General features: G+C 48.1%; 1 pseudogene; it reads left to right on the forward strand.

The window, feature by feature from the left end:
* Positions 1–11,327, forward strand: part of LOC144127261 (sentrin-specific protease 1-like) — a 31,013-nt pseudogene extending 19,686 nt beyond the window's left edge.
* The last annotated feature ends 474 nt before the right edge of the window (positions 11,328–11,801 follow it).

Here is an 11,801-nt window from a genome sequence, read left to right on the forward strand (position 1 = left end):
TCCAATGGCTGCAGACCATATCTCCCAAAAATGGCCGCCTCCTGCGCTGGAGCCTCGCTTTGCAACAATATTCCTTTGAGGTGCGTTACAAAAAGGGGAGTCTCAACGGTAACGCCGATGGCTTAAGTCGAAGCCCCTAACGTAGGAATCCGCCTCAAAGTTGTTGGTTACTGATGTTTTCTTCCTGAGGCAGGATTTTTAACATATTGCTTTTGTTTAGTGTTTCAAAGTGATTATGTGCTTTCTTGTGCAATTTTCCAATTTGTGGACGCGTTCTGAGTGCTGCTTGACTACTGTAAGGAACTAGGCAGTAGTATAAAAGGGGAAAGAGCCTGGCAGAGCTTAGTGAGGGTTGTCTCGTGCTTGCTGACTGAGCGGTTGCGTTTCGGCGTAGTTCTAACGCTTGCTGGGAACGAGCACAAAAATGGCAACTCTCCCGAAGTGACTTTGCAGTGCCCTGTGTGATCCTGAACCTGAGAACGAGGCCTTCTCTGTGCGCTGCGCTCAAGCAACGTCGAGGGACGACCGGTTTCGTTTACGAGCCTCATCGAGCGACATCCCTCTGGACAGCGGATGCAGTCCCCTGACCATCGGGATCTCCTTCTCCCGGCGGGGCGGTCTGTTACGTCTCGCCTACAGCGCGCGGTATAGCCGGCGCGGATGCACCGGATGCCGCGGCTTCGTTCATCGCTGCCGCAAAGCCTCCCGCCAAGCGCGTCCAGGCATGTTTCAGTGCCACGTGCCGTCGTGCGTGCGTGTGTGTGTGTGCTTGTTTTGCCCACGCTTGTCAAAGCGCGGCAGCCGGGGAGAGGAGCTCCTAAACTGGGAGGCGAGGAGGTCTGACCGGCGCCGGCCTGGCGGACGCGCCCGTCACGCCTGAACATGTTCAAGCGTCGCCGTATCGGATGACTCTTCCCAAGCCGTTCCCTCTTGCCCTCGACTCCGAGGGTATAAAAGCCGCTGCCCCAAACGCCGAGAGAGAGACTTCGATTTCTTCCTGCGAGTAACGTGGTCGCCCTGACCGGCTGCTCTTTTGCGATGCCAGAATAAACAAGTTGTTCTGTTGCCAGTCGACTCTTCCTTTGCCGGGACCTTCGGATGTTTCCTGCTTTGCCCCAGGCCGCCAGGCCAACGCTACCCTTGGGGCTTGCAACCCAAATGCAACAAGACCCAGCAGCACATTGCTGCTCCAAGGCAGACACAAACCTCTACGGAAGAACATTTCTCTCCCTGCGACGGCTCTTCTGCCGGCCTTTGAGCAGCAGTTAAGAAGCTTCTGGTGCGTCCTCTGTTTCGCTCAGCGTTGTCTATTCGCAGCACTAAGGAGGACAGTGTGTCGTGGGTTGTGCTGCGACGTCTTCTCCGAGCAGGAGGACATTGGGGGGGGGGGGGGGGGGGGGCTGCTAGCTAGATTGCCGACCAGTGCTCAATGCATGTGCGTCGTCTTCCATGTGATTGTCCTCCAGCAGTCCCTCGCTCTCCCTGCTCGGCCCAGGAATGGCCCGTACGCTAGTGCAAGCAGAAAATATTTTCATGATTTTTCATGTGTGCCAGACGGCAGTGTCGCACACTGTGCAGGTGCCACGACGTCAAGTGGTTTTGCTACCATGTCCCTTGTATAACATTCCCAATGCTATCATACGCCAGCAGAACATGGTGCCTCAGGTCCCTTGGCTTTATGCCTGCTTTGAAAGTTTGTAATGTGTTCTGCTTTATGCAATATCAAAGGGGTAATCCTCATGAGTTCAAATTCGGTTTTATCTGACGAGAAGGCTCCCAGTTGCGCAGTAACGCCTGCATCGCTTTTCAGCGCGTGCAACAGGCATGCATGAACAGTAATTGCCCTTGTGGTGTCCGCACCAGGCCCGGTCCGAGAAGGTACGGAGGCTGTGCTGCGTCGCTTCCGTCGAACACCTCCGCCAGCTCTCTGGACGTAGGAAGTAGCAGCAGGTAAGCACAAAAGTTTCACGCCTTCTCGCGTTTGCACGCAACAGTGATCCTGCTGGCTTGGAAATTTTGCACTATTAAAATTATTATACCGGCAGACTTTCTAAATATCAAAATGTTGTCTGCCTCACTGCGGGGTTCTAGTACTTTCTATACGTTGTTATATGCCCAGTCTAAATAACTTCTAAGCACAAGGGAGTCACTTGTGCCACGTTCATCGGTAGGACAAGCACCTAAATTCTTTCTCTCAACAGAGAAAAATATACCAAACGCAAGTGTTAATTTCTGCAGGCAATACTTCGTTGAATATTCAAGGCAGCGTATGACACTCTTCGAAAGGACACGTCTGCCTGTCGTGGCCCGACTGATTGTTGTGGTGGCGCACTGTGAAAAATCCCCTTTTCATAATGCGCCACTTGTTTTCCACTTGGGAACAGGTCACGATGCTGGCCGGGAAATCCTGATTCAGGTTCCCGGCCAGCTCCTCCCACGTGACGAGCTGCGGCTTCAGGCGGTTCCTCCGGCCTGATCAAAACATTTTGTACGCTTCGATCAGCCGGACGACTTTAACCCTCGCCCACAGCTCCTCGGGCGGCTCCACATCAGCCAGGCCGGCAACGGGTGGCTCAGGCATTGGTGGTGGCCCGTCAACTGGTGGCTCTAGGGGAGGTGGACTGGCAGCGGGTGGCTCGGGCAGCGGTGCTGGGCCGGCAACGCTGGCTGCGCCGGATGGCTCAGGCCTGTCGATGTAGACGCGGAGGCCGTCCGCAAACCGGAGCCCAGTCGAGTTGATGTGAACGAAAGCCCCTGAAGTTAAAGAAATGTGCGATGCTCTGAGCCCGCACGTAGTTTGCCAATTTCAAGGAATTAAACTAAGACTGCATGGATATGACACATGAATCGTCCTGCGCTAGATCAGAGAACACCAACGGAACTTATGCGAAGGTTAATGCATGATATCGTCTCTGAGCAAAGCGAAAATTAAGCGGAATGTGCATGGAGTCTAACTCATTATGGCCGCCAGCGTGGCGCTTCACTTTCCTGGCAGCTGTCGTCTGCGGTCCGCCGCCGCAAAAATTCCCTGGCAGCCAGAAGCGTAAAACTTTGCTATGGCGATGCATGCAGCTTTATGACTGGTGGGCAGAGCTTTCGGGCTGCCCGAGAAAATCGTACGCCTCACTCGAGTCCGCAAGTGTAGTCCCGGGCAGTCCGGGACTGAAAATCGTACCTGCCCACTGGCTCAAGGAAGAATGAAACGGTGTCCTCGCTGGTGGCTTTGCTATTATTTCTCACCCAAAAGAAATGCAAAAGGGGGCGACTGCTTCTCTCTCGTCTTCTTGATTGCAAAGTATTAATCATGAGTAATGCTAAGTGTGCCTTCAACAACCTCGCAGTCGTTCCTTCATGAACTGTAGCTGTCGGTTCAGACCCTGCGGCGAAATATTCGCACATGCCCTGGCTATTCCTTGTTTTAAGTCTGCCATGTCCTCGGGTTCAGCTACGTAGACTTCGTTCATGACGTATCTCCATATCATCGGTTTTGATCGAACGTCAACTACTGAGCGTTGTGATTATTAATGATATATTAATCCTCATCATCCCAGAGACGTTTATAAGGAAGTCTGGGTCTTAATCACTATTAAGGCCCAACTGCTCAACACGCACGACTTGTTATAATCAACGCAACTACGGTCCTGGTGTACTCAAGCGGTAAGGATGGAACTGAGAAAAACGAGCTTTTGTGCTAGTTGGTCGCATTCTTGTATCATAACTGAAGCGAAGAAAGCCTGTTTTTCAGTCAAGCGTTCGTCCATGTGTTGTGTGTCTCTTCTCCATGTGAACGTGTTGCTTCGCTGCAGTTATGATACATGAATGGTACTGGTGCTTCTTGGAGAATTCTGTGTATTGATCACCAGTGTCGCACTGACTGAAGAAAGTGGTAAACAAACACGAGTTGAAGGCTGTATTTAAAGCATAAAAAACTGATACGCTTTTGTAACAAAGCCATGAGGGCAAATTTGCACCATGCAAGAAAGACATCGTATGTAAAATCCCAATATCGAGTGGAAAACAATATATACCAGGTGTTCCAGCGAACACTTTCAAACATTTACAAAGATAGGCTTTTTGGGGCAAAAATGTAGCTTTTGCGGTATAGTATGAACTTCGATTAACTTTATAACCGTTATAGTTAAGCGCCTGGTTGAAATCAGAGATTTGTAGCCGGGCATTGGTAACCGCCAAATCAGTCCATAGAATTTCGAAAACGCGATTAGCCTTGGCGCTGTGGCTCGATAAAATTTGGCTTTTTCGACTAGTTACGTGCACTGGAGCGGTTGCTTTGCCTGCATGCTTTCGAAAGCGCGTGTTTTTTCGCACGATGCAGCCAAATTATCTCGAGCCAACGCGGCGAGGGTAATTGCGTTTTCTAAATTTTAAAAACTGATATGGCCTTTTACGAACGATCGGCTACAAATATCTGATTTCAACCAGGCGCCTAGTTGTAACAGTTAAGAAGTTAATTATTAAAAATTAGCTAACCAGCTAACTACTCAGCGCAATTCACCGATTTTCTGGTGTCCACCAACACTGTTAATACTATGCCGCGAAAGCCATGTTTTTACCCCAAAAAGCCTATCTTTGAAATTTTTTTAAAGTGTTCGTTGAAACACCCGGTATATTGGACAATAGGGCAGATGTGTCAACACGAGAACACAATAGTATAACCATGAGTGCGAAAAAATCACCCACCCAGGAAATGTAGCGCAGCATTTTTGCCGGTGGAAACCATTATTAGGCAAAACTGTAACAGTAGGATACAGGACAAATTGAAAGGGAAATAGTCGAAGCGTTTTTTTTTTGAAGTTGCGGACAAACGAACGTATATAAGTATTCTGTCTGTCGCACTGACAAAACATGATATAAATATGAAAGAAGTGCAGATGCGTGGTAGTTGACAATACTGAAATGGTCCCGTGCATGAATGACGACATTTTTGTGATTATGATATTGACCATGTATAAATACCCCGTTCGATAAGCAATAAACAGTTGCAAACTTACGTTTCTATCGCATGCCATTGTGTCGTGTTGTGTTTCCTAAGTAGCGCATACATTCAGGAAGTGTTATCACTGTGGTATTTCTTACGTTTGGTTTTAACCTTCTCCATCCTCGTTTTGTGGCAATATTTTAGATAGTACAACGTGAATACGGGAGGTGGAGCCTCAAGTAACTTAACCACCGTTGGGGCAAAGCGTTCGTCACTGCCGGACGTTAAGTGGGTTCTTCCCTCCGAGGAGAAAGTTCCTATAGGGAAGGAGCGTGCCACGTGGGAAAGGAGGCGGGATGGGGAGCGTGAGGTCGAAATCGGCTGTCCGGGCGGGATGGATGCCAGATGAGATTAACCGGTTGACCTATATGATTTTAGCAGCTTCGTTATCTCCTCGTCTCGCCCGTTGGTCTCCTTCCACTCGGTCTCCCGCACTCGTCCGGCTCTTCATATTTGTGCCGGCGCTTTTGCGGTTGCCATCCGAAGCATTTTCTGCTTGTTGTGTTCTTTCTTCGTCTCTTTTTCTGACCGCCCCACCACACGCGGTATATCAATGTGGACTCATAACCACGGTTATAAGCTCAATTAGTTCACTTGTCACATTTATTCTACAAGGGTGACCTCATGCCTTCGTTAGAAAATTACTACTAAGAAGAGTATGCTATTCGGTCACTCTGCCAATGCTGCTATAGCCAGAAGAAAAACTACACCGCTTCAAAATTCATCTCAGCGCATATAACTAGCTGCAACTATCTGCATGAACAAGCGGCTGAGGCCACTACCGCAACTTAAACACCCTCACACCTCTTGCAAGAGCCTCGTACTCAGCCTCCTTGTATTCCGCAACTCACTGCTTCCTAAGTAGAACGTTCAGTTGGGCAAGTTGGTACTTTTGTAAAACAGCGCTTCCCTGGTCGGCTATGTCCAACCCTCTGCACCTTTGCCTTAAATATCTATACCAGAGACCCCACTCCCACTCCTCCTAATAGTGATGCACGGAATCCTGCCACCGCCGCTTCGACTCCTACCCACCCAGCTTCATCTCTTGCGGCAGCACCCGACCAGAAACCAGCTTCCAGTAACCCTACCGAAACACTACATGCGCACCACAAAATGTAGGTGGACAGATGTTGACTGTGAAACCTCAGCCTGGCTCCTGATCTCACTCGGTTATGTGAGCTCCAAGTAGACTCTCTTGCTGGTACCCCTACCCACCCAAGGAAGCAACAGAAAAATTCTCATATCGGCTCCAATCGGAACCTGCACTGAGGCAGCCTTCGATCTTTATCCCAGTTACTCTCACTCCCACTGGCTCTTAACTGACACAGCGTCTCTTTTTCACGCCGAGGCTGAACTCAGCAATGTCTCTAACATCAATGAGGCTCTGTACTCCTGGTTTCCCTCACGCACCGTTGCTGCATCTGCCCAGGAACGCCATACGCCCGGCTACCAAGATATCTTGGCACTGGCCAAAGCCAACATAGTTCACCTCCCAACCTACCGTTTACGACACCTGCGATCACCCACCGCTTGAGCTCGCATCCGCTTGACGTCATCGGATCACAGTCCAGTTTTTTAGTGGCGCATGAACACGTGATGCGCGGGCCGCGGGCGAACGGACCCTCGTGTGAATGGGCCATAATCTAATCCAAAGAGGAAGCGTCTATACTTCGTTTCATACATAGCAGGTGACGCTGCGGAAGTATAGTGCGGTCGCGAAACCATATCACTCCGCCACGTACGCTTCGACCTTCCGGAAACTCCGGTGAGTGTGTGGACGAAAACAAACAGCGGTATCAAACGAGATGGTAGCACTGAAAGTCATGGGCGAAGCTGTGAGACGCTCGGTGTTCGGGCACTCTGCAGGGCTGAATTTTCCCTGAGTGCGAAGTACTTTTTGGGCGCGGATTGTGTAGGAGCGATTGGTACTGGCAACTGCATGTCATACCGCCGCATGTAATTCTTGCTTCTCGATGTCTCGAGAAGTCACAGGACGAAAATGTGTCGAGAGCTAAAATGAAGTCCAGGAGATGCTATAGTCTTGGCACTTTAGGGTTGCCGCAATGAATTATGCTTGTGTTCATTTTAGTTGTATGGCGAACAACTTTTTGGGCGCGGACTTAACCGTCATATTCTTTTCACATGTTTGTAAAAATCTGCAGAATACATTTTATTATACCTTGAGCTTCGCGCGTGATAGCCTTAGTTGCTCATGTGCCATTAAACCCAACACTACACATGAGCTTGAGCATACCTTTCCTGAACATGTTAGAAGCCTTTTTTTTACTGAAACCCAGACAGTGCCTTGCACAGGAGTCATTTCAAGCTTGTTCTCTGATCTGCATCCCTCACGCGAAGTAAAGGGATGATCAGCGCTAGCTATTCCACGTTGTGCTTCTCATATTGTTACATTTGCTTTGAATACCGCAGGCATGCATTAGTGAGTGGTGATTGCCGTTGCTTTTGGCAGAGTTACAGGCTTTGTTGACCGAGTTGCTAAGTGATAGCGGATGCCTTGAGTTGATATCTACAACTGTGCAGAGGCCGGGAGCCTTCCGCTCAGGTTGTGAAAGCATTTGCGTCCGTTTATTGGTGCTAACGCACTGATACGGAGGCTGTTACCCCGAGCATAAGCTTGTCTTGCTTACTTGTAAAGCAGCTGCGTAGGACCAGTTGCATAGGAACATTATAACATTTATCCAAGCATAGTGAAGGCACGTTGCCTATACATGATAGCCACAGCTTTGGTCAGTCATGACTCAACCATGACGTGGACTTTGGTAGCCCGGGCCACCCCGAAAAGTCGACACGGTTCACCCAAAAACTGACCTTGGTCAATTTGAACCATATTTGATATACACATATAATAAAACACGCCCAGTTCGATGGCCGCATCGAATTTTGGACCCGGAGTATTTGGCACGGATCACCCGAAAATTGAGTTAGGCAAAATTGGACCAAAATTGTTATCGAAGTATAATAGACCACGCCTCCCTTTCGATGGTCGAACCCAAATTTCGGCCGGTCCACTCCGAAAATTCAGTCGTCAGTGCATTGTGGCTTGCAGTTCAAGTCCGCTCATCATTACTTCATCAGCATAATCAGCCGGACTGCACCCACTGCTGGGCAAAGACCTCTCCCATGTCTCTCGGATTAACCCTGTCCTTAGCATCTGCACCCACCCTATGCCTGCAAACTTCTTAATCTCATCCGCCCACCTGATTCATTACTTGCTTTTCATCAATATTGGGTCGGTAAAGAGCTGCCACTTTTTTCACTACTTTTGGGGCATTTTTGGTATCTTTAGTCACTAATTACTTCTCACTATTTAGGGGCCGGTAATTGGGTGTCACTATTTAGTCCTTCACTACCTCCAGTTCAGGTACTGTCCATTCGATTACATTGGGAGCATTTTTATTCGTTTTATTCACTAATTACTTCTGATTAGTTCTTTACTAATTCTCTAATTCGTTCTTTACTGCCTGCAGTTCAGGTACTGTTCATTTGATTACATTTTGGAAATTACATTTTGGAAACTTGATTACATTTTGGAATTTGATTACATTTTGGAGCATTTTGGAAATTTATTTCAGCAACTACTCACTTATTATGGGTCGTTAATTAGTTATTACGATTTGATCCATTAGTGCGAAGCATTTTTATCCACTTTATTCACTAATTAAAGGTCACAACTTTCACTTCTAAAACTCAAGTACTAACAGTTTAATTTACATTCAGTGCATTTTTTGTCGTTCTGGTCTTTTTATTCGCCAATTAGGGTCGCCGCGGTGGCTGAGTGGTTATGGCGCTCAGCTGCTGGACCGAAATACGCGCGTTCGATCCCGGCCGCGGCGGTAGAATTTCGGTGGAGGCGAAATTCTAGAAGCCCGTGTGCTGTGCGATGTCAGTGCACGTTAAAGAACCCCAGGTGGTCGAAACTTCCGGAGCCCTTCACTACGGCGTCCCTCATAGCCTGAGTCGCTTTGGGACGTTAAACCCCCATAAACCATAAACCGTATTATTCACCAATTACACTTTAGACATTAACAGTCACTGATTGGCAGTCACTACTCGTTCAGTCATTACCTATGCACTGTTAATCATTACTGCTCTTATACTTCTCTCGTATACATCACATCCCAATCGCCATAGTACCACCGCACTGAACCAACGCCATCAGACGCACGGCGCCAGTTTTTCCACCCAACGATCCATAAAACCATTTCGCATTAAAATTCAGCGGGTCTTGCGTGCCAGCTCCTATGCAGTCGATGAGTGGTTGCCGGTTCCGCTGGTAGTGTCACATACGTTACTCTGTCATATGGTTCAGATGCAGTTCACTAGAGCCACGTTCACATTGGGAAACCGAACACGTGGTCTTGCTCTGCACTCGCGACTATTTTATCATAAGGCCGGCCAAAAATAATACAAGCGCTTTATATGCGCGCATGGACTGGCAAACCCTAACACGGATAGCTATTACCGACGGCAATACTGAGTTCAATACACGCAATTCAACATCTTATTTCGTGGCAGAGAAAGTTTATGAAACTTCAAATCCACAAAACAATTTGTTTTGCATAAGAACGTCCTATTCAGACGGCATAAACAGAAACCAAAACTACCCATAAAGTAACTTTCAGCGTTACCAATGCGTTTACCACCATCTATGAAGATTTGATAATTCTGTTAGGCCTCGCCAACCCCAAAACACGCGCCGGCATTCAATGCTGCAGATGGACTACAGGCGCCGGCGCGCGAAGAGAAACGAGGAGGAAAGCGCCGCGCGGAGGAGAGTGTCGACACTTTATATTATCAGGGGGCTTTATGATGGATAGATGGATGGATGGATGGATGGATGGATAAATTGATGGATGGATGGATAAGGCTGAACCCTTTGAATCGGGCGGTGGCTCAAGCCACCTAGCCACGACTTCTGAAATTTTACTCTAGTTTTCATTTTAGCCATCAATCAGATAACCTTCGCTTGGTTACTTCTGCCCGCTTAAAATCTACTTTTCCTTCACTGTTACTAAGCCCTAATGCTTTGAATAAATCAGCCCCGCTGCTTTCCACTGCAGGGGGCAGCCCTATACAGAAAAGTATCAAGTGTTCAGCCGTTTCCTCCTCCTCTCCACAAGCACCGCACAACGTGTCTACCTCGTGGTACCCGACTCTGCATGTCTTAGTCCGCAAAACTCCCGTCCTGGCCTCAAACAACAGAATTATAGATATTTTCTTTGGCAATTTCCTGCTTAAAGATCCTGTATATTCTCAGTGCCGATTTCTTCAGCATCCCTGTTTTCCACAGAGGTCTCTCTCTTTCTTTAACCCTTTTCTTTACCTATAATTACTGGTTACCAAGCTCTGTGGTAGTTTCGGTAGCTCCGAACGCTACTGCATCGAGAAATTCCTCGTCGTCCACCTCATCACCGTCACGCGCGGCGTCGCAAGAAATGCCGCTACTCCCCTCGAGCCACTTTTTTCGCCAGTATGGATGAAAGACCTAAAGGAAAGGCTGGCACAGATAGACCAATCTGCTCAAGCACGTATATTCTTCAAGGAGCAGAATCGCGAAGACAAAAAGGCAAGCCCAATATCCGTGACAAAAGAGCCCTCTGTTAAGGAAATCCCATCAGAGGTTGCCAAAAAGGAAGTGTACCCAGAGCTGACACCTGAGATGGAAGCTGCTGTGGATGACGCTCTCAAGCGGGCACCAGCCGACGATGTACTAGCCAGAGGCTTCAGACTCACTGTGACATGCCAGGACATGAAGACGCTTGCAGGGCTGAACTGGCTCAACGATCAAGTTATCAACTTCTACATGAACATGCTCATGGAGCGTAGCCGCTTGCAGGCAACCCTACCATTGATCTATGCTTTCAACACTTTTTACCCAAAGCTGCGTACCAGTGGCTTCAGTGCCATCAAGCGCTGGACAAGGCGCATAGACATTTTTGCACACGACCTCATCCTCATTCCCATTCATTTAGGCATGCACTGGTGCTTAGCGGTCGTCGACTTCAGGCACAGCACCATCCACTACTATGACTCAATGGGTGGCAAGAATGATGAATGTCTTAAGGCTCTGCGTGATTACCTCCTGGAAGAAAGGAGAGACAAGCAAAAGAAGGAGCTCGACCTGTTCAGCTGGACTTGCGAGGCTGTCAAGGACATTCCGCATCAAATGAACGGAAGTGAGTGTGGCATGTTCGCGCTCAAGTATGCTGAGTACATCACAAGGGATGCCAAGATCAGTTTTAACCAGCGGAACATGCCATACTTCAGGAGGCGTATGGTATATGAAATTTTTACTAAAAAGCTACTCTAAAAAGTAAAAATAAAAATGCCATTAGGCAGCATGCATTGGCAGCAGCATTGTGTTGCCTGACCAACACTCTGAACAAGGCACGAAGTTGCTGCTGACAAATCCTCCTGTTGGTGGGGTGCACCAAATGAACGTCAACATGCATTGATACAGCATTGCATTGAAAACCCTAGTAGTGGGCAATTTGTTCCACTGGCAGTGGCAAGCTACGTTCAGTGGACAGGATGGGCTCGGATAAGTCCGTGTTCATGCAGTGCAGGCCTTGTCACCACATTGTTATTTTGCATTTCTGAGAGCTTAACAGCCGCATTGGCATTTAGGTGGAATGTGTAGTGTTTCATAACACCTCCTATGCACCATTGTAAAATATTTATTTTCAGAAATTTCGCCTCAAAACCTTGCCTTTACTCATGGCATGTAGTAGTTTGCAAATATAAGCGACTCTTCTTTCCTGTTGCCTTGAAGTGACAAAATTGC

This window comes from Amblyomma americanum, chromosome 1, assembly GCF_052857255.1.
Source record: "Amblyomma americanum isolate KBUSLIRL-KWMA chromosome 1, ASM5285725v1, whole genome shotgun sequence".
NCBI classification, from domain to species: domain Eukaryota; kingdom Metazoa; phylum Arthropoda; class Arachnida; order Ixodida; family Ixodidae; genus Amblyomma; species Amblyomma americanum.